At 41.8% G+C, this 25,985-nt stretch overlaps 1 long non-coding RNA gene across 1 annotated transcript in view; it reads left to right on the top strand.

The window, feature by feature from the left end:
* The window catches only part of LOC142651633 (uncharacterized), a 254,270-nt gene extending 228,578 nt beyond the window's left edge, over window positions 1–25,692 (top strand). The window contains exon 3 of the long non-coding RNA XR_012847659.1: window positions 25,622–25,692. This is a non-coding gene — a long non-coding RNA (uncharacterized LOC142651633). The remainder of the gene's footprint in view (window positions 1–25,621) is intronic.
* Window positions 25,693–25,985: the final 293 nt, after the last annotated feature.

Genomic DNA, 25,985 nt, shown 5'->3' on the forward strand with positions numbered 1-25,985 from the left:
TGATGCCAAACCAAGGTGCGTTTATCACAGAAGGGTAAGTTGGATCAAATCGATGAGTAACAATGTTTCCAAGTGAGATTCACATTCTACAACACTTTCATTCCCAATGGAATAGATAGTCATCACTCATATAGAATCAGGGCAGACATAGTATGATGCCAACAACACTTCTGGCTAGAAAAAATATTTATTAGATTCACATAGATTAACCCCTTCCTGACCAAACCAAGTAAATTAGTAGGATGCAGCAATGGTCATTGTGCCTGCAGCCCGTCAATTTACGTGTTCTACTAACGCAGCACGCAGGAATTTCTCTATGCCCGACATCTCTCAGTACTGGCTGCTACTAGCAGCTTTAGTATTGAGGGAAAACATGGGACCACATCACAGCGGTGGTCCCCGCCAATTTACCCCTCAAATGCGGCAGTCAATAGCGAGAAACGCATCTAAGGGGTTACAACACCATTGGCACCCCAGTGATACGATCGCGGAGTGCCGATGGTTGCTATGGCAACTGGAGGCCTAACAAAGGCCTCTGGGTCTTCTATCTACGGAAGGGGATTAGGACCTGCCAGAGGCAAGACCTAATACGCTGCCTGTCTGTGTGAAATTGACAGGTGTAATACCCTGCCATACATAATTATTGTAGTGTATAATACCAATGATCGAACAGTTGGACCTTCAAGTCCCTAGTGGGACTTTAAAAAAAAAGATTTAAAAAAGCTTAAAAAAAATTTGTGCAAAATAAAAAAGGATAAGTTTCAAGTAATAAAATAAAAAATCACCCTTTTTCCCTTATCAAGTCCATTAGTATTAGAATTTTTTTTCTAAATTAAACTATGCATAATTGAATGCCGGTGAACGCTGTGAAAAATTATATTAAAAACAATACCAGAATCACTATTTTTAGTCAGTTCACCTTCCAAAAAAATTTAATAAAACGGGAACAAAAAGTCACATGTACCCAAAAATTGTACCAATAAAAACTACAGTTTGTTCCGCAAAAAACAAGCCCCCACAAAGATTTCTTGATGGAAAAATAAAAATGTTATGGCTCTTAGAATATGGCAACACAAAAACTAATTGACTTTCTTAAAAAGTTTTATTGGGCAAACACCGTAAAACATAAAAAAAAACGATATACATATTGTATCCCATTAATCACATCGACCGCAGAATAAAGTAAATATGTACTTTATAGCGCAAGGTGAACACCGTAAAAAAAATAATAAAAAATAATAGCGGTGTTGCTGTCTTTTGGTCACCACGCCTCTCAAAAAAACAGAATAAAAAGTGATCGAAAACTTGCATGTACCCCAAAATGGTACCAATAAAAAATACAGATTGTCCCGCGAAAAAAATAAGCCCTTACACTGCTACTTCGCAAAAATGAGTTATTGCTCTCAGAATATGGCGACATAAAATGTGCAGAGTGTTCCAAATGAGATATGATTGTTCACTATTTATCAGTGCGACACTGGCTACGCATTTGTGAAATATTTATTTACCCCATTATTATACCACCTTACTATGCCCTGATGTACTCCGCACAGCTTACATATGCCCCCACATTATAAACTAAAATGACTAGTAAAACCACAAACAGAAATACTACCAAGCAAAATCCACGCTCCAAATACCAAATTGCGCTCCCTCCCTTTCGTGTACCCAAACAGCGGTTTACTTCCATATATATGGCATTACCATACACGGGAGAATCTTCTTAACAGTTTATATATTTGTCTTCAGTGGCACAAGCTGTACACTAAAATAGCATATCAGTGGAAAATCCACTGCGCATTATTTTCTAGTAAAATACTATTAGGTCAAAATGCTCACTATACCCCTTAATAAATGCCTTGAGGGGTATAGTTTCCAAAATGGGGGTCACTTTTTCAAGGGTTTGTTTTACTATTTAATCTCAGAGCCCTGTCATATGTCCAGGCAAATGATAAATGCCTTGTGCGGTGTAGTTTCCAAAATGTCACTTCTCTGGGTTTTTCACTCTTGTGCTCCAAAAGCCAACTGACGCTCCTACCCTTATGAGCACTGCCTTGTGCCCAAACAGCAGTTTAGGGCCACACATGGGGTATTGGCGTACTTGGGAGATATTAAGTAACAAATTGTGTGGTGTCTTTTCTCCTATCACCACTTGTAAAAAAAAGAGAAAAATTTAAAGCTAATACAACATCGTTTTGGAAAAAAATTAAATTTTTTATTTTTACTGCCTATTTCTAATAAAATCTATAAAACACATGTGGGATCAAAATGTTCACTACCCCCTAAATGAATGCCCTGGGGGGTGTAGTTTTCAAAATGGAGTCACTTCTCAGGGGTCTCTACTGTACTGGTACCTCAGGGGCTCAGGAGCTCTGCAAAAATCTTTTTCTCTTTTAAGCTTTGTGAAAATGAAACAATTCTACATTTTAGTGGGAAAAAAATGGGTATTTTTATTTTCACGGCTGAATACCAATAACTTTTGCAAAAAAACCTGTGGTGTTTAAATGCTCACTATACTCCTAGTTAAATTCTTTGAGGGTTGTAGTTTCCCTAATGGAGTCACTTTTGGAGGGTCTCCACTGTTTTGATCCCTCAGGGCTTTGCAAATGTGACACAGCACCCAAAAACCGTCCTGGCAAAATTTGAGCTCCATAAGCCAAACGACGCTCCTTTCCTTCTGAGCCCTGTCGTGTTTCCAAACAGCAGTTTATGACCACATATGGGGAATTATTGTGCTCGGGAGAAACTGCTTTAGAAATATTTGGGTGCTTTTTCTCCTTTATCCTTTGTGAAAATGAAAAAATCTGAACTAAATCTACTTTTTGAGTGAAAAAATGTAGACTTTCATTTTTACGGCCTATTTCTAAGAAATTCAGCAAAAAACCTGTGGGGTTAAAATGCTCACTGCACCCATAGATTAATTTCTTCTGGACTGTAGTTTCCAAAATGGTGTCTTGTTGGTGGTGTTTCCACTGAGGCCCCAAAATCCAATTGGTGCTCCTTTGCTTCTGAGGCCTGTGTTTCAGTCCATTAGCAAGCAAGGGCCACATGTGGAATATTTCTAAAAACTGCAGAATATGGGCAATAGATATTGAGTTGTATTTCTCTTGTAAAATCAGCTGTGTTACAGAAAAGAACTGGATTAAATTGGAATTTCTTAAAAAGTTTAAATTTGAGCTTAAAGAGGCTCTGTCACCAGATTTTGCAACCCCTATCTGCTATTGCAGCAGATAGGCGCTGCAATGTAGATTACAGTCACGTTTTTATTTTTAAAAAACGAGCATTTTTGGCCAAGTTATGACCATTTTTGTATTTATGCAAATGAGGCTTGCAAAAGTCCAAGTGGGCGTGTTTAAAGTAAAAGTCCAAGTGGGCGTGTATTATGTGCGTACATCGGGGCGTGTTTACTACTTTTACTAGCTGGGCGTTCTGACGAGAAGTATCATCCACTTCTCTTCAGAACGCCCAGCTTCTGGCAGTGCACAGACACAGCGTGTTCTCGAGAGATCACGCTGTGACGTCACTCACAGGTCCTGCATCGTGTCGGACGAGCGAGGACACATCGGCACCAGAGGCTACAGTTGATTCTGCAGCAGCATCAGCGTTTGCAGGTAAGTCGATGTAGCTACTTACCTGCAAACGCTGATGCTGCTCCAGAATCAACTGTAGCCTCTGGTGCCGATGTGTCCTCGCTCGTCCGACACGATGCAGGACCTGTGAGTGACGTCACAGCGTGATCTCTCGAGAACATGCTGTGTCTGCACTGCCAGAAGCTGGGCGTTCTGAAGAGAAGTGGATGATACTTCTCGTCAGAACGCCCAGCTAGTAAAAGTAGTAAAAACGCCCCGATGTACGCACATAATACACGCCCACTTGGACTTTTACTTTAAACACGCCCACTTGGACTTTTGCAAGCCTCATTTGCATAAATACAAAAATGGTCATAACTTGGCCAAAAATGCTCGTTTTTAAAAAATAAAAACGTTACTGTAATCTACATTGCAGCGCCTATCTGCTGCAATAGCAGATAGGGGTTGCAAAATCTGGTGACAGAGCCTCTTTAACTTTGCTTTCCTGGGAAATGCCTAAAGGGCTAATCTTTCTAAATGCTGTTCTGAATACTTTGGGGTGTTTTAGGGGGGTTTCTAATATATACGCCCCTCAAAGCCAGAACTGAACTGGTCCCTAAAAAAAAAGGCTTTTGAAATTTTCCTAAAAATGTGAGAAATTGCTGCTAAAGTTCTAAGCCTTGTAACGCCCTAGAAAAATAAAAGAATGTTCAAAAAACAATGTGAACATAAAGTAGACATATGGGATATGTGCATAGTAACTATTTTGTGTTGTATTACTTTCTGTCTTACAAGCAGATACATACAAATTTAGCAAAATGCTAATTTTTCAAAATTTTGTCTAAGGGCCAGTTCACACAGAGTTTTTTTTACACGTTTTTTGATGCGGAAACCGCGTCGCAAAACGCGCCAAAAAACGTCCGAAAGTGCCTCCCATTGATTTCAATGGGAGGCGGCGGCGATTTTTTCCTGCGAGCGGAAAATCCGGCTCGCGGGAAAAAGAAGGGACATGCCCTATCTTCGGGCGTTTACACCTCTGATATCCCATTGACATCAATAGGAGGCAGAGAAAGCGTATTTCGCAGCGTTTTATGCCCGCGGGCGAAAAACACCGCAAAAATTGGCGTGCAGGCAGAGGAAAATCTGCCTCAGAGTTCCAAATGGAATTTTGAGGCAGATTTTCCTCCTGCAAAAAACTCTGTGTGAACCCAGCCTAAGGGCATGGCCAGACGTGGGGTATTTCTGCAGACACTGTCCACATCAATGCCGCACATAATCTGCGTTGCAGATTACTTTGCGCCTTTGCCTAAAATGTGAAGTAAATTGCTGTGGATTAGTCATTGCGGATTCAGGTGAAGAGTACATCCTGCTGTCTTTTAAAACATTCCATCTCAGTCTGGCTATAGACCTCGAAACACATCGGTTCAGCCAGAATGAAGAAATATCCTGTTCGTAAAACCAATCCGCAATGCAACACACATAACATCTGCGGATTTCATTGCGTAATTTTGAAACTCCATTGAAGTCAATGGAGAAGTTCTGCAACAAGTCCGCAACAAGTCCGCAACAAGTCCGCAACGAGTCCGCAACAGCCAGTGTATGCTGCGAACACCAAATTCCGCACCGCAGCCTATGGTCCGCAGCGGAGTTTTCCGCCACGTCTGCACAAACATAACTAAAAAAGGTGTGGAAACCAATGGAGAAAGTGTCCGATGCGGATTTCCGCAGCGGACTGTCCGCAGCGGAATTCCACAGCAATTCCGCCACGTCTGGCCATGCCCTAAATGTAGGTGTTTTTCACTAATAAATACTGAATGTATCGACAAACTTTTACCACTAACACAAAGTACAATATGTCATGAGAAAACAGTCTTAGGCTGGGTTCACACGACCTATTTTCAGACGTAAACGAGGCTTATTATGCCTCGTTTTACGTCTGAAAATAGGGCTACAATACGTCGGCAAACATCTGCCCATTCATTTGAATGGGTTTGCCGACGTACTGTGCAGACGACCTGTAATTTACGCGTGGTCGTTTGACAGCTGTCAAACGACGACGCGTAAAAATACAGCCTCGGCAAAATAAGTGCAGGACACTTCTTTGGACGTTTTTGGAGCCGTTTTCTCATAGACTCCAATGAAAACAGCTCCAAAAAACGGACGTAAAAAACGCTGCGAAAACGGCGTGAAAAACGCAGCGAAAAACGTGAGTTGCTCAAAAAACGTCTGAAAATCAGGGGCTGTTTTCCCTTGAAAACAGCTCCGTATTTTCAGACGTTTTTGGTCACTACGTTTGCACATACCCTCAGAATCGCTTGGATAAATAAAAGCATTCCAAAGTTATTAACACATAAAGTGACACATATAAGATTTAAAGAAATTGGCTGTGTCCTTAACCCCTTAAGGACTCAGCCTAGTTTTGGCCTTAACCGGGCCATTTTGCACGTTAATGACCAAGGATTATTTTTTGTTTTTTCACGGTCGCATTCCAAGAGTCGTAACTTTTTCTTTCTTCCGTCGACATAACCGTATAAGGGCTTGTTTTTTGCGGGACGAGTTGTATTTTGTAATTGTACCATTTTTATATGCTTACAATATATTGATTAACTTTTATTAACTTTATTTTAGGAGAGAATTGAAAATAAGCAGCTATTCCAGCATTCATTTTCACGTTATAAATTTACGCCGTTTACTATGCAGCGTAAATAACATGTTACCTTTATTCTATGGGTTGGCACGATTATAGGGATACCAAATATGTAAAGGTTTTATATGTTTTCCTACGTTTGCACAATAAAAACCCTTTTAGAAAAAAATGACTTGTTTTTGCATCGCCGCGTTCCAAGAGCCGTCATTTTTTTGCGGGCCAATGTGTAGTTTTCATTAGTACTATTTTGGGGTACATAGGACTTATAGATTAACTTTTATTTTATTGTTTATGGGGGGAATGGGAGAAAAGAGAGAATTTTGCCGTAGTTTTTTGCGTTTTTTTTGGACGCCGTTGATCCGGCGGTTTAATTAATGTGTTCATTTTATTGGTCAAGTTGTTACGATCGCGGGGATACCATATATGTGTATGTGTTATTTGTTTTGACACTTTTACTGAATAAAACCACTTTTTGGGCAAATAAAGTAGTTTTATTTGATTTTGACTGTAATTTTGTATTTTTTTTTTCCACAAACTTTATTTAACGGATTGACATTTTTTTTTTAAGTCCCACCAGGGGACTTCACTATGCGATGTGCCGATCGCATATATAATGCTTTGGTATACTTAGTATACCAAAGCATTATTGCCTGTCAGTGTAAAACTGACAGGCAATCTAATAGGTCATGCCTCCGGCATCGCCTAACAGGCAGTTGCTGAAGACAGACCTGGAGGTCTTTGTTAGACCCCCGGCTGTCATGGAAACCCGACGGCGACCCACGATTTGTTTGCGGGGGCGCCGATGGGGTGACAGAGGGACCTCCCTCCCTCTGTCAAACACATTAGATGCCGCTGTCACTATTGACAGCGGCATTTAATGGGTTAAACTGCCGGAATCGGAGCGCGCTTCGATTCCGGCAGTTGCAGCAGGAGCCAGGCTGTGTATAACAGCCGTACTCCTGCCGCTGATCGCGTGGGTACAGTGACAGTACCCGCGCCATCACAGGACGGATATATCCGTCCTCCTGCGCGAACTAGCAGCTGCTGAGGACGGATATATCCGTCCTTCGGCGTTAAGGAGTTAAGGAGTTAAGGCTCAGAGCCCATTTTTCAAATTTGACATGTTTTACTTTATGTGGTAATAACTCTGAGATTGTTTTCTCATGTCACATTGGGCTTTATGTTAGTGGTAAAATTTAGTCGTTATATTCAGTGTTTATTTGTGAAAAATAGCGAAAATTTGGAAAAAAGAGCATTTTTGTGAATTTGAATGCATCTGCTTGTAAGGCCTAATTCACACGAGCGTGTTCGGTCCGTGATATACGGTCCGTATGTCTGCCGCATTTCCCGGACCGAACACACTGCAGGGAGCTGGGCTCCTAGCATCATAGTTATCTATGACGCTAGGTGTCACTGCCTCGCTGCGGGAAAAGTGTCCCGTACTGTAATCATGTTTTCAGTATGGGACAGTAGTTCTGCGGAGAGGCAGTGACTCACAGTGTCATAGATAACTATGATTCTAGGAGCCCATCTCCCTGCAGTGTATTCGGTCCAGGAAATGCAGCCGACATAAGGACTGTATATCACGGACCGAACACGCTCGTGGGAATTAGGCCTAAGACAGATAGTAATACCACACAAAATAGGGACTAGTTCAGATTTGCCATATGTCTACTATATGTTGGAATCATTTTTTGAACATTCTTTTTTATCCTAGGACGTTACAAGGCTTAGAACATAAGCAGCAATTTCTCATATTTTGAAAAAAATTTAAAAGGCCTCTTTTTTTTAGGTACCAGTTCAGTTCTGAAGTGGCTTTGAGAGCCTTCTCTATTAGAAACCCCCATAAACACCCCATTTTATGAACTAGACCCCTCAAAGTATTCAAAACAGCATTTAGAAAGTTTCTTAACCCTTTAGTCGTTTCACAGGAATTTAAAGCAAAGTGGAGGTGAAATTGACAAATTTATTTTTTGTTAGAAAATCCTATTTATTCCTTTTTTTCCTGTAGAACCGAAGGTTTTACCAGAGAAACGCAACTCAATATTTATTGCCCTGATTCTGCAGTTTTTATAAATATCCGACATGTGGCCCTAGTGCGGTCATGGACTGAAACACCGGCCTCAGAAGCAAAGGAGCACCTGGTGGATTTTGAGTTCTCCTTTTTATTAGGCACCATGTTCGGTTTAAAGAGGACTAATGGTACCAAAACAGTGGAACCCCCCCAAGAGTGACCATATTTAGCAAACTACATCCCTCAAGGAACTTAACGAGGGGTATAGTGGGCATTTAGACCCCACAAGTTGTTTGCTGCATTTTGTGGAATTGGGCTGTGCAATTGAAAATAACATTTTTCCGATTTAAGGTACAAATTTTTATTTTTTACAAGGAACAAAGGAGAAAAAACACCCCAACATTTGTAAAGCAATTTCTCCCGATAACGGCAATACCCCACATGTGGTCGTAAACTGCTGGTTGGACAAACGGCAGAGATCAGAAAGGCAGGACTGCTATTTGGCATGTAGATTTTGCTGGATTGGTTTCTGGGCACCATGTCGCATTTGCAGAGCTTCTGAGGTACCAGAACAGGGGAAACAACCACTTAAAAGTGACCCCATTTTGGAAACTAGACCCTTTGAGGAATTCATTGTAGTTTTTATGGGGTGTATGCGACTTATTGATCAGTTTTTATTTTTATTTTTTTAGGAGGCGTGGTGACTAAAAAACAGGAATTCTACTATTGTTCTTTGTTCTTTTTTTTTTACAGCATTCACCGTGCACTATAAATGACATATTCACTTTATTCTGCGGGTCGATACGATTACGACGATACTTTATGTTTATAGTTTTTTTATGTCTTATGACGTTTGCACAATAAAATACTTTTTATAAAATATAATTTACTTTTTCTGTTGCCTTATTCTAGGCTTCCATAAGTGGCATAGCCAGAGGCCAGTGTTAGGCCTCCGGTTGCAATAGCAACCATCACCGCCTGCTATCATGTAGCGGGACGTCGATGGTGGTTAACCCCTTAGAAGCCGCAATCGCTATTGAACGCGGCTTCTAAGGGGTTAGTCAGCGGGGACACCGCGATCGGTCCCCGCTGTAGGAGCTGTGGCAACTGCTGTATGAGACAGCAGTTGTCACAACTCCATTATGTGCTGGGAGGACGGCCGAAATGGCCGATCCTCCGTGATGTACTAGGTCATAGAGCGCTAACGATGCACTTATCATTTTGGAAACTAGACCCCTTGAGGAATTCATTGTCGTTTTTAAGGGGTGTATGCGACTTATATTTATAACTCTCTAAAAACAGGGGTACAATCACCACTGTGAAAAAGCCCCACCGTGTGTATAAAAACGTATTAAATAATAAACACTGAGTTCTAATTCAATTGTGAACTTACTATAGCTCAGTGTTCAACAAGAATATCAATACGGAATCAGCATTTGAAAAATGGGCATAACAATAGTCTTGACCCTAATTCACACTAGAGTCCGTGATAACCGCACCGGAAGCTCCTAGTGTTAAGGTATACAAACAATGCTAGTGTTCCCAATGCTAAAAAATTCCTATTCAAAACCGACCCTACGCGTTTCAATACTCATCATCAGGGGTCTGTAGCTTGGTCACTCTGGCCGGGATGCCAGCGATATTTAGTTCAGCAGCAGGTATTCTGCTGTACTCCACGGAAGCATGCTCGCATAGATGTCAGCGGCATGCTTCATTCTGGGACTCTAAGTTATTTAAAGAATCTGACTCCTCCCCCTGTCCTCGGCACCGCCAATCGAAACAGCCAATCACACTCACCAATCGAATTCGTGACACCTGTCCATGTGACTCCCGGCCATCAGCTGACAGCCAGGAACCAACATCGACCGCATCAAAAGCCGAACGCGCAGGCGCAGTAGAGGCCACAATCGAGTCGCCCATGCTGCCAGGAACTCACCACTGCAAAGAAGGAGTATATCGATATTTAAAGTTTGGGTAAGTGTTGCGGATCAGCTCAAAACCCGCAACTGGACTGCCATTGATAAACAACTACACTGATAATACATATTGTGTAGATAAATGAATGTCTACCCCACTATAAAGTGTCATTTGAACACCTACTGAATAAGGAACCATAGCCAGACTGCCCACATGATGATCATTGATAATTAAGAGACCACCTGTCATGACGACCATGTGGGTCTCTTGCTATCCTGAAGGGATAACTGGCCATGGAAATGCATGTTTAAATGAATGTTTAAATAAAACATGCATAGTTTGTCTGCTCATTTAAACCCCCTGGTTGTGTGCACGCCAATCTATAGATCCACTGGGCTTCCTTTCGTAGTATGAGGTTATCCCAGTCACCTCCCCGTTTGGGAGGCCTAATGAGTTCAATTGCTTGAAATTTAAGACATTCTGCACAACCCTGATGTGTAGCATGTACATGTTTGGATATAGGAGTATCTCTAGAATTTGCAATGTCGACAACATGTTCTCTGATCCAGCGCCGAAACTGCCGCACCGTTTTTCCCACATAATTCAGTGGACATGGACATGTTATCAGATATACCACCCCTGCTGTTTTACAATTGACAAAATCACGAATGTCATATTCCAATTGCGTAACGACACTCCTAAACTTGTCACCTTTTTGAATAAAATCACAAGCCTTGCACCTACCACATCTATGTGTGCCTGGTATTTGTCTGTCCAGCCATGTTCCTTTAGGTGCAATGGGATCAAAACAACTATGCATAACTCTGTCCCTGATGTTTTTCCCTCTCCGGAATGTGACTGAAGGCCATTGCGTAATCTGATCTATCAAATCTACATCAGTACTAAGAATACGCCAATACCTCTTCAGGATCTGCATAATTTCACATTGTTTAGAATCATAAGTGCCTATAAGTCTCGTAACTCTCTCTTCCCTTCGTTGTCTAGGAACAAGAAGACTCTGCCTGTCCGCATCTCTCGCTCCCACATAGGCCTTTCTGATTACTCCCTTAGGGAAACCTCTATCCTTCAATCTGGTTGTAAGTTCCTGAGCCTGTCTCTCGAAGTCGTCCATGGAGCTGCAATTCCGGCGTACTCTCATGAACTGACCCTTGGGAATACCGCGTTTAAGGGGATAAGGATGACAACTGTTCCATTGCAGGAAACTGTTGGTTGCTGTTTCTTTACGATGTACTTGAGTACGGATTGTACCCTCTGATGTTTTTGTAATTTTAAGGTCTAAGAAAGACAGTTCCTGATTGCTGATTTCACAGAAAAAAGATAAAATCCTACAACAAACTCTAGAGAGGTTCACTAATCATTTAAAAGAGCGTAAGCACTTCCAGTTCCAGAGAGATTTGCAGGAATTTAGGGAGAAAAAAGCTTACGATTTTGTCAACGAACAGCAACAACAACACCAACAACCCAATAGGGGACCAAGAGACTCTGACCCATCTACATCTGAGAGTGAGACAACAGACTCTGAAAGAGTGGGTCCTTTCTTTGGGACGGGTGGTGGTAGACAGAGATTCAGGGGTGGTGCTAGAGGCAGGAGTAGAGGTAGGGCCAGAGCCTCTTCCAATAGTGGCAATAATTTTTTAGCCAACAATCCCCCCATTTCCCGCTACATGCTGAGGGGACAAAAGTGAAGGGAATAGATACAGATATAGATAAGTTACAAATCATCAATTTATCTGAGTATAATCTTAGCGCATCCGAGACTATGTTATTAGAGAAGAGGCTTTCATTCGTCCCCACAGTGAGGTTTGATTCATTCACCTGGATAAAGGACTTAAGTTTGTTTGCTCGTAAACTCAAATGGATAAAAAAATTTAAACATCATAATAGAAAAAAATGTATGGAGATGGGTTTAGAAATATCCGACCTGGAAGGCCTTGAGGCCTTGGAGGGGCTATTGGAGGAGTCAAGTAGAGCCCCAGGACAAGGCCCGTTTACTAATTTAAAGGGAATGTGTTGCCAGAAAAACATGTTTTTTTTTTTTAATTAAACATTTAGTGTGTAGGTGATTAAACATTGTTCAAATTTTTTTTATTTTTTTCACGAGTCAGGAAATATTATATATTAATTCTAATTTATAATATTTCCCATTGCTGGTCACTAGATGGAGCTATTCCCAAAATTGCAGCATTGCAAAATTGGGTATAAAGCCCTCGCTCTAGTGAGCTCTCAGCATCCCCCCCCTCCTTCATCCTGGCTAGTGCCGGGATAAACGAGGGGTTTGAACGATCTAACCTCCTACACTGTGTGTCGCCATTTTTTGAGCTAACACACAGTGTAGTAGGTTTACATACAGTAGTAAACGTACACAAACACGAACATACATTGAAATCTCTTACCTGCTCCTGCCGCCGCGGCTCCCTCCGGCCCGTCCGCTCCGTCTGCTGCCGCTGGTCCAAGTGCACAAGTCCGGAAGCCGCGACCGGAAGTAGTAATATTACTGTCCAGCCGCGACTTCCGGTCCACAGGAAAATGGCGCCGGACGGCGCCAATTTCAAGTTGGACTGTGTGGGAGCGGCGCATGCGCAGTTCCCACACAGACGGCGTACACAGAAGTGGATGGGACGGGACCCGTTCGCAGTCTCTATGGGACTGTGGCTGCCGTATTCCATGTCTGTATGTGTCGTTAATCGACACATACAGAAATGGAACAAAAAATGGCAGCCCCCATAGAGAAGAAAAAGTGTAAAAATAAGAAAAAGTAAAACACAAACACACAAATAAATATAAACGTTTTTAATAAAGCACTAACATCTTTAACATATTTAAAAAAAAATTGTGATGACACTGTTCCTTTAAAGACTAAGAGTAGGAAGCTGCCACCAATAGGAGATTTCACTAATGTAGACTTATTTGTTGACATGGTGGGAGAGGAGATTAAACTATTGAGTCAGGATATGAGGGGTATTGACAACAATTTGTCTAGGTCTGAACGGCTAGCCCTAACCACATTGGAGAAAAAACAAAATATTGTTCTGAAAGCATCCGATAAGGGTGGGAACATCGTGGTTATGAGCAGGGAAGACTACAAAAAAATGTGTGAGGACATTTTGCTCAATCCTGACTGTTATACCATTTTAAAGGATAATCCCACAGCACTGTTCAAAAAGGAGCTTTTGGGCATTTTGGGTGATGCAAAAAGCAGGTCCTTGATCAGTGCTAGTGAATTTAATTTCCTATTTCCACAATTTCCCATCATGGCATGTTTTTATAGCCTGCCCAAAATCCACAAAGGGTACCCCCCCTTACGTGGTAGACCCATTGTTTCGGGCATAAACAATCTAACTCAAAATGTAAGCACTTATATTGATCAGGTGCTGCGTCCGTTTGTACTGGGTTTAACATCATATGTACGTGATACCATGGATGTTTTGAAACAAATTGAAGGTATCACTTTGGAACGCAGTACCTTTCTGGCTAGTCTGGATGTAGAGGCATTGTATTCCTCCATTCCACACAAACTTGGCTGTGAAGCGGTAGAGTACTTCTTGAGATCTAGAGGTACTCAATTTGTGGCTCATAACCAGCTAGTTCTGCAGTTATTACATTTTGTGCTGGAGAAAAATGTATTTATCTTTGAAGACAGGATTTTTCACCAGCAATGTGGTACTGCAATGGGGAGTCCAACTGCTCCCACCTATGCAAATTTATTTCTTGGCTGGTGGGAGGAGACAATTGTTTTTGGGGAGAAATTCTCCAAGTGGACTTCGTCAATAGGGATCTGGATCAGATATATTGATGACGTGCTGCTGTTCTTGAATTCAACAGTGGAAGAATTCAATAGTTTTGTGGCTGCCCTTAAGCAGAACAATCTAGGGCTAAGGTTCACATGTGAAATCAGCAATCAGGAACTGTCTTTCTTAGACCTTAAAATTACAAAAACATCAGAGGGTACAATCCGTACTCAAGTACATCGTAAAGAAACAGCAACCAACAGTTTCCTGCAATGGAACAGTTGTCATCCTTATCCCCTTAAACGCGGTATTCCCAAGGGTCAGTTCATGAGAGTACGCCGGAATTGCAGCTCCATGGACGACTTCGAGAGACAGGCTCAGGAACTTACAACCAGATTGAAGGATAGAGGTTTCCCTAAGGGAGTAATCAGAAAGGCCTATGTGGGAGCGAGAGATGCGGACAGGCAGAGTCTTCTTGTTCCTAGACAACGAAGGGAAGAGAGAGTTACGAGACTTATAGGCACTTATGATTCTAAACAATGTGAAATTATGCAGATCCTGAAGAGGTATTGGCGTATTCTTAGTACTGATGTAGATTTGATAGATCAGATTACGCAATGGCCTTCAGTCACATTCCGGAGAGGGAAAAACATCAGGGACAGAGTTATGCATAGTTGTTTTGATCCCATTGCACCTAAAGGAACATGGCTGGACAGACAAATACCAGGCACACATAGATGTGGTAGGTGCAAGGCTTGTGATTTTATTCAAAAAGGTGACAAGTTTAGGAGTGTCGTTACGCAATTGGAATATGACATTCGTGATTTTGTCAATTGTAAAACAGCAGGGGTGGTATATCTGATAACATGTCCATGTCCACTGAATTATGTGGGAAAAACGGTGCGGCAGTTTCGGCGCCGGATCAGAGAACATGTTGGCGACATTGCGAATTCTAGAGATACTCCTATATCCAAACATGTACACGCTACACATCAGGGTCGTGCAGAATGTCTTAAATTTCAAGCAATTGAACTCATTAGGCCTCCCAAACGGGGAGGTGACTGGGATAACCTCATACTACGAAAGGAAGCCCAGTGGATCTATAGATTGGCGTGCACACAACCAGGGGGTTTAAATGAGCAGACAAACTATGCATGTTTTATTTAAACATTCATTTAAACATGCATTTCCATGGCCAGTTATCCCTTCAGGATAGCAAGAGACCCACATGGTCGTCATGACAGGTGGTCTCTTAATAATCAATGATCATCATGTGGGCAGTCTGGCTATGGTTCCTTATTCAGTAGGTGTTCAAATGACACTTTATAGTGGGGTAGACATTCATTTATCTACACAATATGTATTATCAGTGTAGTTGTTTATCAATGGCAGTCCAGTTGCGGGTTTTGAGCTGATCCGCAACACTTACCCAAACTTTAAATATCGATATACTCCTTCTTTGCAGTGGTGAGTTCCTGGCAGCATGGGCGACTCGATTGTGGCCTCTACTGCGCCTGCGCGTTCGGCTTTTGATGCGGTCGATGTTGGTTCCTGGCTGTCAGCTGATGGCCGGGAGTCACATGGACAGGTGTCACAAATTCGATTGGTGAGTGTGATTGGCTGTTTCGATTGGCGGTGCCGAGGACAGGGGGAGGAGTCAGATTCTTTAAATAACTTAGAGTCCCAGAATGAAGCATGCCGCTGACATCTATGCGAGCATGCTTCCGTGGAGTACAGCAGAATACCTGCTGCTGAACTAAATATCGCTGGCATCCCGGCCAGAGTGACCAAGCTACAGACCCCTGATGATGAGTATTGAAACGCGTAGGGTCGGTTGTGAATAGGAATTTTTTAGCATTGGGAACACTAGCATTGTTTGTATACCTTAACACTAGGAGCTTCCGGTGCGGTTATCACGGACTCTAGTGTGAATTAGGGTCAAGACTATTGTTATGCCCATTTTTCAAATGCTGATTCCGTATTGATATTCTTGTTGAACACTGAGCTATAGTAGGTTCACAATTGAATTAGAACTCAGTGTTTATTATTTAATACGTTTTTATACACACGGTGGGGCTTTTTCACCGTGGTGATTGTACCCCTGTTTTTAGAGAGTTATAAATAAATGTTATATATTTTTTTTTTACTCATATATTACACCAGTGAATCCTTTAAAATTGTTATGTTGTGGGAGCACAATTGAATATATCTTTGAAATACAGTGAATTACGTGTATGCGACTTACTGATCAGTTTTAATTTTATTTTTTAGGAGGCGTGGTGACTAAAAAAACAGCAATTCTACTATTGTTTTTTGTTCTTTTTTTTTACAGCATTCACCGTGCGCTATAAATGACATATTCACTTTATTCTGCGGGTCGATACTATTACGGATATACCATATGTTTATAGTTTATTTGATGTCTTATATGATGTTTGCACAATAAAATACTTTTTATAAAAAATCATTTACTTTTTCTGTTGCCTTATTCTAAGAGCCATAACTTTTTTATTTTTCCATCAAGAAAGCCGTGCGAGGACTTATTTTTTGCGTAACGATCTGTAATTTCGATCATTACCATTTTGGGGTACTGTTATGGTTTATTATTATTTTCTTTTATGGCGTTCATCCCGCGGTATAAATAACAAAATACTGTTTTAGTTCAGGCCATTACGGACGCGGCGATACCAATTATGTATAGAATATTTGTTTATTTATTTATATATTTTTAATAATAAAAGACTGATAAGGGAAAAAGGGGGATTTTTACTTTTATTACTGTAAAAATTTTATTTTTTTATTTTTACACAACTTTTTTATTTTGACCCACTATGTGTATTGCAGCTGTCAGCTACTCGCTGACTGCAAGCATAGTGAGTCCTTTGTCAGGACCCACTAGGCTTCCGTAGGTGGCATAGCCAGAGGCCATTGTTAGGCCTCCGGTTGCAATAGCAACCATCACCGGCTGCTATCATGTAGCAGGACGTCGATGGTGGTTAACCCCTAAGAAGCCGCAATCGCTATTGAACGCGCCTTCTAAGGGGTTAATTAGCGGGGTCACCGCGATCGGTCTCCGCTGAAGGAGCTGCGGCAACTGCTGTACGAGACAGCAGTTGTCACAACTCCTTTATGTGCTGGGAGGATGGCCGAAATGGAGCGCGAACGATGCACTTATCATGACCTAATAGTACGTCAAGGAGCGGGAAGGGATTAAGGCCAAAACAGGCTGCGTCCTCAAGGGGTTAAAGAAAAAAATCAGCACTTAAATAAAAGGCAATATGGTAAACAAACCACCCGACCCTGGGATTTAAACTTCTGGCTTCTTCCGGGGCATGTAGGCATGTGTTACAACAAAGATTAATTAGCCACATAATTACCATACTCGAATGTAATATAAAAGCTAACTTTTTTTTGTTTTATTCTGAGGTAAAAGTAAGGTTACATGTATTTGTGTTCAAAAAGTCAATGAACTCTTCTAAGGCCCAATACACGCAATGTTTTTGGGAATTATTTTGACGTGGAAACCGAGTCGGAATCAGCTCCAAAAAAAACGGGCCAAATTTCCCTCGATTGATGTCACTGGGAGGTAGAAGCATTTTTTATCCTGGGCATTTTCTGACCGCTTTCGGAAGAAAAAAACGACACCTATCTTGGAGCGCTTTCCACATCTAAACCTCCATTGAAATCTATACGAGGCAGAAAAAAAATGCACCGTGCATTTGGAACGTTTTTAGAAAAAAAAAGTGTCAGAAAACGATTTCATTTAAAAAACTGCCTAAAAAATCCTGAAGAGGACTGCATTTTAAAAATAATGTTATCCTCCCAGACTGCCAGGTACAGATTTGCATAACTGAGTGCGATTTTTGCATGAACCGCTGTGCCGGCAGTCGGGAAGTAATGATGGTCGTTGAACCAGAAATAAGTTTTCTCCAGACCAAATTGAATGAATTCCAATATGAAGATAGCTAGTTCTTGCTGCAGTGATTCATCACCTTCCAAGGAACATTTTATTGTCTTTAACGCTAAGGGCACGGCCAGACGTGGCAGAGTTTTTCCGCTGCAAATGTTGGTGCAGATTTGGGGCATTTACGCAACGAATCTGCACCAACATTTGCATATTTGACAGGTAATTCAGACGTTGCAGAAAACACAGCGGACTTGCCACAGATTTCAGTTTTTGCATTGCAAAGTCTGAAATCTGCAGTGAAATTCCGCTTCTTCTCCACAACAGACAGTGCATGCTGCGGAGGGAAAATTACGCACTGCAGCCTATGGTCCGCAGTGGAGTTTTCCGCAATGTCTGAATTAGCTTGCCTAAAAATGTATTGAAACGACTGTAAAAAACGTCCACTGGAGAATTCCACTGCGGACGGTCTGCAGCGGAATTCCACAGCAATTCCGCCATGTCTGGCTGTGCCCTAAGTCATGTGATGTACAAGTATATATAGACATAAAAAAGTGGTCTAATCGATTTTTACCTTTTGAACCAGATCAATAACTTCCTTGGAGTCTTTTAAATGTAATTTTGTCTGTACTACATATTTTTGAAGGAAATAGTCTCCATATTCTGATATTCTGCTGGTTAAGAAATGTATTCGAGCCACAGTATGTCCCGGAGGATTGTCCCTATTTTTATACACTTTTGGCAAAAAATAGATCACCTGAGTTTTAGGAAAGGCTATATTTAGATATTTATATTATTATTTTTTGTCTAAGATGCGCTTACTTTTGGCTTTTTTTAAGATATTATCTAGTTCTTTTTCGTTTCTCTCTATCGGATTAATTTTTTAACTTTCTATAAATTACTGGATCTGTAAGTAATGAATTCAATTTATTATTAAAAAAATAAAAAAACCGAAATCCATTAGTACGACTCCCTCCCTTATCCTCTGGCTTAACAACCAATTTCTTATCCCACTTTAAATCTTTCAGTGCCATCCATTCTTCTTTTGTCAAATTTTTTATATTACACTGTGTCAACTTATTCATTAACCTTAATCCTCTTAAATGCCTCAACACAATCATTCTTATACACTCTTGGAATGAAATCAGATTTCTCTTATAAACCCCTATGTGTATATTTTGTTCCTATTTGATTCAGAGCAATTAGATGTGATATAAAATATATTTTTTAGATTTAATGTTTCTAACAAACTTCTGAATATTGATATAGGTGGGAAATTTGTCCATTCTTTTATCATGGATGTATTTCAGACTTTCATTTAACAAACTATAATGTGCATCTGTTATAGCCTTACTACTTACAATAAATACATCTGGTTAATCTGTTTCTACTTTTCTCTCTGTTTTTTAGGACCATCACATTTTTATCTATTTTTCTGACCACTTTACATTTTTCTAGTCTTTTTTTTATTGGTGTACATTTTTCTCCCTCTAAACTGTCTTTTTTCACATTCTCTCTCTGTTTTTAGAAGTTTTTTCACACTCAGTACTTCCATATCTAAATGATTTTTCTTCCCCTGCCGTTGATGAGGACAATTTTGCAGGTGTAGCTCTAGGATTCCTATCTTCCAGTGGCGTAAAGTGACTTCTATGGTATTTCAGGTGTAGGTTCGTAATGTCTTAGCATATGGTTTGCTCCATACGTTTTTTTCTGGATCTTGTTGTTGAGGATATTTCCACTCTCCTGAGTAAAATTGTGGATTAGGATATTCAGCCCTATGAGAATGAGGGCATGTTCACACGTGGCGGAATTGCTGTGGAATTCAGCTGCAGACAGTCCGCAGTGGAATTCTCCAGCAGCCGTTTTTTACATTTGTTTCAATACATTTTAAGGCAAGCTAGTTCAGACATTGCGGAAAACTCTGCTGCGGACCATAGGCTGCGGTGTGGAGAAGAAGCGGAATTTCACTGCGGATTTCAGCCTTTGCAATGCAAAAACAGAAATCTGTGGCAAGTCCGCTGTCTTTACTGCAACGTCTGAATTACCTGTCAAATATGCAAATTTTGGTGCAGATTTGTTGCGTAATTGCCCCAAATCTGCACCAATATTTGCAGCGGAAACCTAAGGGTTAGAATAATTTGAATAGGACATATCCCGATATTGTCCATTGTGCTTATTATTATATGTGTAAAACAAAAAGAAAGTCAATAGGTCGGCACTACTCACAGGCTTCGCTTTATCTTAGGAGCGGGTATGTCTCTGGGGGGATGTTTGTATAACAGGTCACAGTGGTGCTAAAGAGTAAGTATCTGGCTATCCATGAATGCAAAGAAAAGCATAAAAGAAAAAGCGGCAACTCACCATCCTGTATAAAATTCTATTTATTTCTGCTCATGAAATGTCCATAGACAAGGGGTGAGGGAGGATGATCCCAGCGAGCCCACTGGGATCAACCTCCCTCAACCCTTGTCTATGGAAATTTAATGAGCAGAAATAAATAGAATTTTATACAAGATGGTGAGTTGCCGCTTTTTCTTTTATGCTTTTCTTTGTATTGATGGGGAGCCTTATGATTATATGGTATTCGATAATTCGGTTACAATTGGGGATAATTACTTATCCTATTGTGATTTTGGTAGTAATCACCATAATTAGTATATTCTTTCTGATTTTGTTGACCATGATTTTCATATCCTCTTTGATGTTGTGAGGAGTAACGATTCTGAAACGAAGTCTCATTTCTAACATTAGCGTTATATCCTAATCTGGTTTACCTCTCTTCTCAATGGAATTGAACAGGTTTGAACTATTTCTTTCTTATTCCTATTGCACCTATATGCCCCATTATTATCATAATCAGATTTATATTTTTTGTGTCTTGTGTCATTTTTAGTTTATTTTAAAACCTTCTGACAATGTTTAGAGAGTTCGCTATAGTCATCCAGGTTTTTGAAATTTTAACTTTAAACGAAATAATAAATTACTTCAGGGCCCTTAACTTCTAATATTAATACTAAATAGCACGTTGATTTAAAAACTCCTTCCAATTCAAAAGGTCGTGTGTATTTGTATCTCCATTTAATTGGAGTAGCCACCTTAGACCTTCTGGGATACATTTTTCTCCCAGATATTTTTCTAGATAATGCAACATCCTACTTTAAAGGCTAAGGAAATCTTTGAAAGCGACTTTTTGAGATACAGCTGCTTTGTATTCTTTATACAGAGCAGATGTATCGTGCACTAAGACCTGAACCTGTCAGGTCCACGGGACTGACGGGTTCAGCACCAGCGGGTCCTGCGTGTCTCTGACGGGAATTATGGAACATGTCCGTTCTTTTGCATTTTGCGGGCCGTGCTCCCATACTTTGTATGGGAGCACGGCCCGAAAATGCGGCTGTCAGTCGGCGGCTGGCAGTGCCCGCAATCGCGGGCCGTGATTGCGGGCACGGTCGTGTGCATGGGGCCTAAGGTGTACATGGCCTTTAATATGATCAAAAAATATTCCAGCTGTTTAAAGATGGTTTCTAAATCATCCGATTTAAGTCCAGAATCTAATTCACTTTGAATATTATTAGAAAAATCTACTATTTAACCTTGGTTGATGCTGTAAGATTTTCCAAAAGTCACAATAAAATAATTCAAAAATTAAGTCACCTCTCCACTCTACGTTGGTTTCAGAAGTTACAGCACTTTCATTCCCAATGTCCAAATAGATGGTCATCAGTAATATTAGAAAAAGGGCAGACATACTGTGATACCACCAACACTTCTGGTTAGAACAGAAATGCATTATACTCACATAGATTATATTATTTGGTCTGGAAAAAAAATATTTCTGGTTCAATAGCCAATATTACCTACAGACTCCCAGGACAGCGATAAGTGCGAAATTCACACCCAGTTATGCAAATCTGTACCTGGCAGTCTGAGAGGATAAATGTATCTTTAAAAACAACCGTTATCTTCCTTACTTAAACACCATATAGACTTATAGACGATGTGATCATCTTGTGGCAAAATGATAGCCAAGTAATGGAAGAGTTCATTAACTATATGGCAGATAAAAGAAGGAATGTCAGCTCACCTCTCTGGGTGCACGAAACAAACGATCCCCACAAACACAATTGTCAGGAGGAAATGAATCCGCACTCCTTGTGGAATATAAAAGTATTCTTCTTCATTGAAATAGCAAGCAGGTAAAAACAGGCAAAGTGGACAAATTACTGTTAACTACAATGTTTTTAATGTTTGTGGTATTGTAACTTAGCCAATACATTTCAGTGGAGCTGAGCTGCAATATAAGACACAACCCATGTACAGGTGTGGTGCGGTCTATGGCAGAAAACAGCCATGTTTCTCTAATGCTGGACATTTGTTTCCGCACTATGAGTGATAGGACAGCAATTTCCTTGAGATTTTATCCACAATCATGAATTATATTGATATTGGCGTCTGTTGACAATACAATCAGTTTATGGAATAAACAACTTTATTAAAAGAGTGCAAATGAAATTATCATATGGAACAATTCATAAGTGATGATTTCAAAACATTTCAAAACATCTTCAAATGGATTTTATCCCTTTATTTCTCAGAAATGTTTTACTCACCTTGGAATATCCATAGGACCCCATACACAAAAATTCAAAACTAGACTTTACTAGACTTATTTGTTTACTAATTTGCATTACATGCCCTAATTAAGGCACGTCCTCCCAACTAGCCCAGGACTGAGGCAAGTTTTTACTAACTTCTTTTAGCTTGATATCTGGAGCCTCCATGCCCTTTTTTCTTTTAGGCTTCCATTTGAATTATTTGCGACCACAACATTAAGTCTTCTATAGGACATGCCATTTTGTATCTATCAAATATTGTTTTGTCTCTGACCCTAGACTTTAGAAGCCATTTCTATCCTCAGGATAGACCATCGATAGCTGATCAGTAGGGGTCCGACTCCCGAGAGCTCCGCCGATCAGCTGTTTTGAATCGGGTGCAGAACTCATACGAGTGCTGCTTTCCCTTCATTTCTACTTGCTCACTGTAAATCGTCGACACTTATTTAGCGGCGATTGACAGGTATTGCAGCCTTCTCCCATTGAAGTGAATGGGCTAAGGCTGCAATAAGGTGAATCGCCGCTACATCTGTGTCGACGATTCACTGTAAGCAAGTGGAAATTAAGGGGGTGCAGCGCCCCCTTCAAAAGATCTGATCGACTGGGGTCCCGGGAGTTGTACCCTGACTGATCAGCTATTGATGGGTTAACCTGTGGATAGGCCATACATTTTTAGGGACAGAAAATCCCTTTAATGTTTGGTTGAACGAGCGTTCGTTCGAACACTCGTTCCTGATCATTGCCCTGGGGCAAAGATCAGCCAATAAATGAGAAAAAACGTGTTCAGCGGCTGGTCACATAAAAACGGTTGCTAGTTGGCAACACCCTTTGTAAACAGGGAGATGTGCTTCCGACATGATGCAAATGCATGGGGACAAATGATCGTAGTAATGATCATTCATCCTCTTACATTACTGATGATTGCTTTTTGTGAATGTAGCTAACAAGCACCAATCTACGTGCTGTATCGCAGATTGGCATTCATTTTCACAGCCAGTATGAGGCCGTCTAAAAGGACCTTAAGTGGGTAAAGCTGACCACAGATGTTCTCAGTGGATCTCTAAAATTTCTGTGTGATCTGCTAACAATCTAATAATTAGAGCGGCTGGCCAATGATAGACAATAGATTTCAACATGTCCTGGAGGTTACAAATCTCTACAGCTACTAATATACTAAACTGTACAAGCTATACTCACCAAGACATAATCTTTTGAGTAAGAGCATCTATTAGGCCTCATTCACACGACAGGGTCCGAGTGTCGGCCGGGAAAATCGGCCGTTTTTGGCCGATTTTCCCGGCCGGTTTGCATCCGATTTGCATCCGTTCCGATTCCGTTCCGGGCCGAGTTGCCGTTTTTTCCGGCCGATTTGGACCCGATTTGCATCCGTTTTTTTCCCTGTCCGTTTTAAAATCGGATGAATTTCATTTAAATTTGTTGCCACACACAGCCCTTTGTAGATAATGCCACAGCCCCCCTTGTAGGTAATGCCACCCAGCCCCCTGTTGGTGATGCCACACAGCCCCCTGTAGGTAATGCCACCCAGCCCCCTGCAGGTAATGCCACCCAGCCCCCTGTAGGTAATGCCACCCAGCCCCCTGTAGGTGATGCCACACAGCCCCCTGTTGGTGATGCCACCCTGCCCCCTGTAGGCGATGCTACCCTGCCCCCTGTAGGCGATGCCACACAGCCCCCTGTAGGCGATGCCACACAGCCCCCTGTAGGCGATGCCACCCTGCCCCCTGTAGGCGATGCCACACAGCCCCCTGTAGGCGATGCCACACAGCCCCCTGTAGGCGATGCCACCCACCCTGCCACCTGTAGGTGATGCCACCCTGCCCCCTGTAGGTGATGCCACCCTGCCCCCTGTAGGCGATGCCACCCACCCTGCCCCCTGTAGGCGATGCCACCCACCCTGCCCCCTGTAGGTGATGCCACCCACCCTGCCCCCTGTAGGTGATGCCACCCACCCTGCCACCTGTAGGTGATGCCACCCTGCCCCCTGTAGGTGATGCCACCCTGCCCCCTGTAGGTGATGCCACCCTGCCCCCTGTAGGTGATGCCACACAGTCCCCTGTAGGTTGCACCCATCCCCCCCCCCCTTCCAGGAGAAGTCACTGACTTCAATGTCCATATATGGACAGTGTAGTCACTGACTTCTCCTGAAGAGGAATTCCCTGCCACAGGTCGGGAATTCCGCTTCAGAAGTGAGTGACGTCACTGTGTCCATATATGGACAGTGTAGTCACTCACTTCTCCTGTAGCGGAATCCCCGGCCATAGAGTCGGGGATTTCGCTGCAGAAGTGAGTGACTTCGCTGTGTCCATATATGGACAGTGTAGTCACTCACTTCTCCTGTAGCGGAATCCCCGGCCATAGAGTCGGGGATTTCGCTGCAGAAGTGAGTGACTTCGCTGTGTCCATATATGGACAGTGTAGTCACTCACTTCTCCTGTAGCGGAATCCCCGGCCATAGAGTCGGGGATTTCGCTGCAGAAGTGAGTGACTTCGCTGTGTCCATATATGGACAGTGTAGTCACTCACTTCTCCTGTAGCGGAATCCCCGGCCATAGAGTCGGGGATTTCGCTGCAGAAGTGAGTGACTTCGCTGTGTCCATATATGGACAGTGTAGTCACTCACTTCTCCTGTAGCGGAATCCCCGGCCATAGAGTCGGGGATTTCGCTGCAGAAGTGAGTGACTTCGCTGTGTCCATATATGGACAGTGTAGTCACTCACTTCTCCTGTAGCGGAATCCCCAATCCCCAGCCGGGGATTGGGGATTCCGACTCCTACAGCGAGCAATAAAAGATCCTCCTCCTCACATGCACTCTGCACTGTGAGGAGGAGGAGAGAGAGTGCGCGAGCGACGGTAGACCCGGCCATCACTCGGAACACATTCCGGTGATGGCCGTGTATTACCCGGCCCCATAGACTTCTATGGGAGCCGGGCGGCCGGGCACCCGGCTGAAAATAGAGCATGTCCTATTTTTTGACGGGCGGTTTTCCCGGCCGTCAAAAAATCGGTTGTGTGAATAGCCCCATTAGGGGTCTATTATTCCTAATGCAGCCGGGTGCCGGCCGATTTATGAACGGCCGGCACCCGGCCGGGAATCCCTGTCGTGTGAATTCCGCCTTAGAATCTCTATAGGAAATACATAAGTAGGCGCTATTGCTCCTGCTGAACAGCACCCTAAATTCTCTTTTAGGACGCTGATTTAAAGCATGAAGGAGACGCAGCTACGACCAAGTGGTGTCTCTCAGCGAACTAGACCGAAAGGTACGTTACTTTACATATCACGCATGCTTTATGATTATTTCATTATGGTTACTTCAAGTAGTACAATTTGATAATTTGGCATTTGATAAAATAGTAAATGTAAAATGTTTTTAAGGTACTAGGAGTTAGACTAATATATTCAAAATATATTTTTGATGGTATCATTTTCTCACTTGCAGCTTCTTTCATGTAGTTGGACAAGTACTATCTCTATTATTACTCTTTGTTCTAATGGGTCACTTAGTGAGAACCCTTCCTTCTATGCTCTGTTAGCACATTTTGTGATGGTAGAG

This window comes from Rhinoderma darwinii, chromosome 5 (assembly GCF_050947455.1).
Source record: "Rhinoderma darwinii isolate aRhiDar2 chromosome 5, aRhiDar2.hap1, whole genome shotgun sequence".
Taxonomy (NCBI): Eukaryota; Metazoa; Chordata; class Amphibia; order Anura; family Rhinodermatidae; genus Rhinoderma; species Rhinoderma darwinii.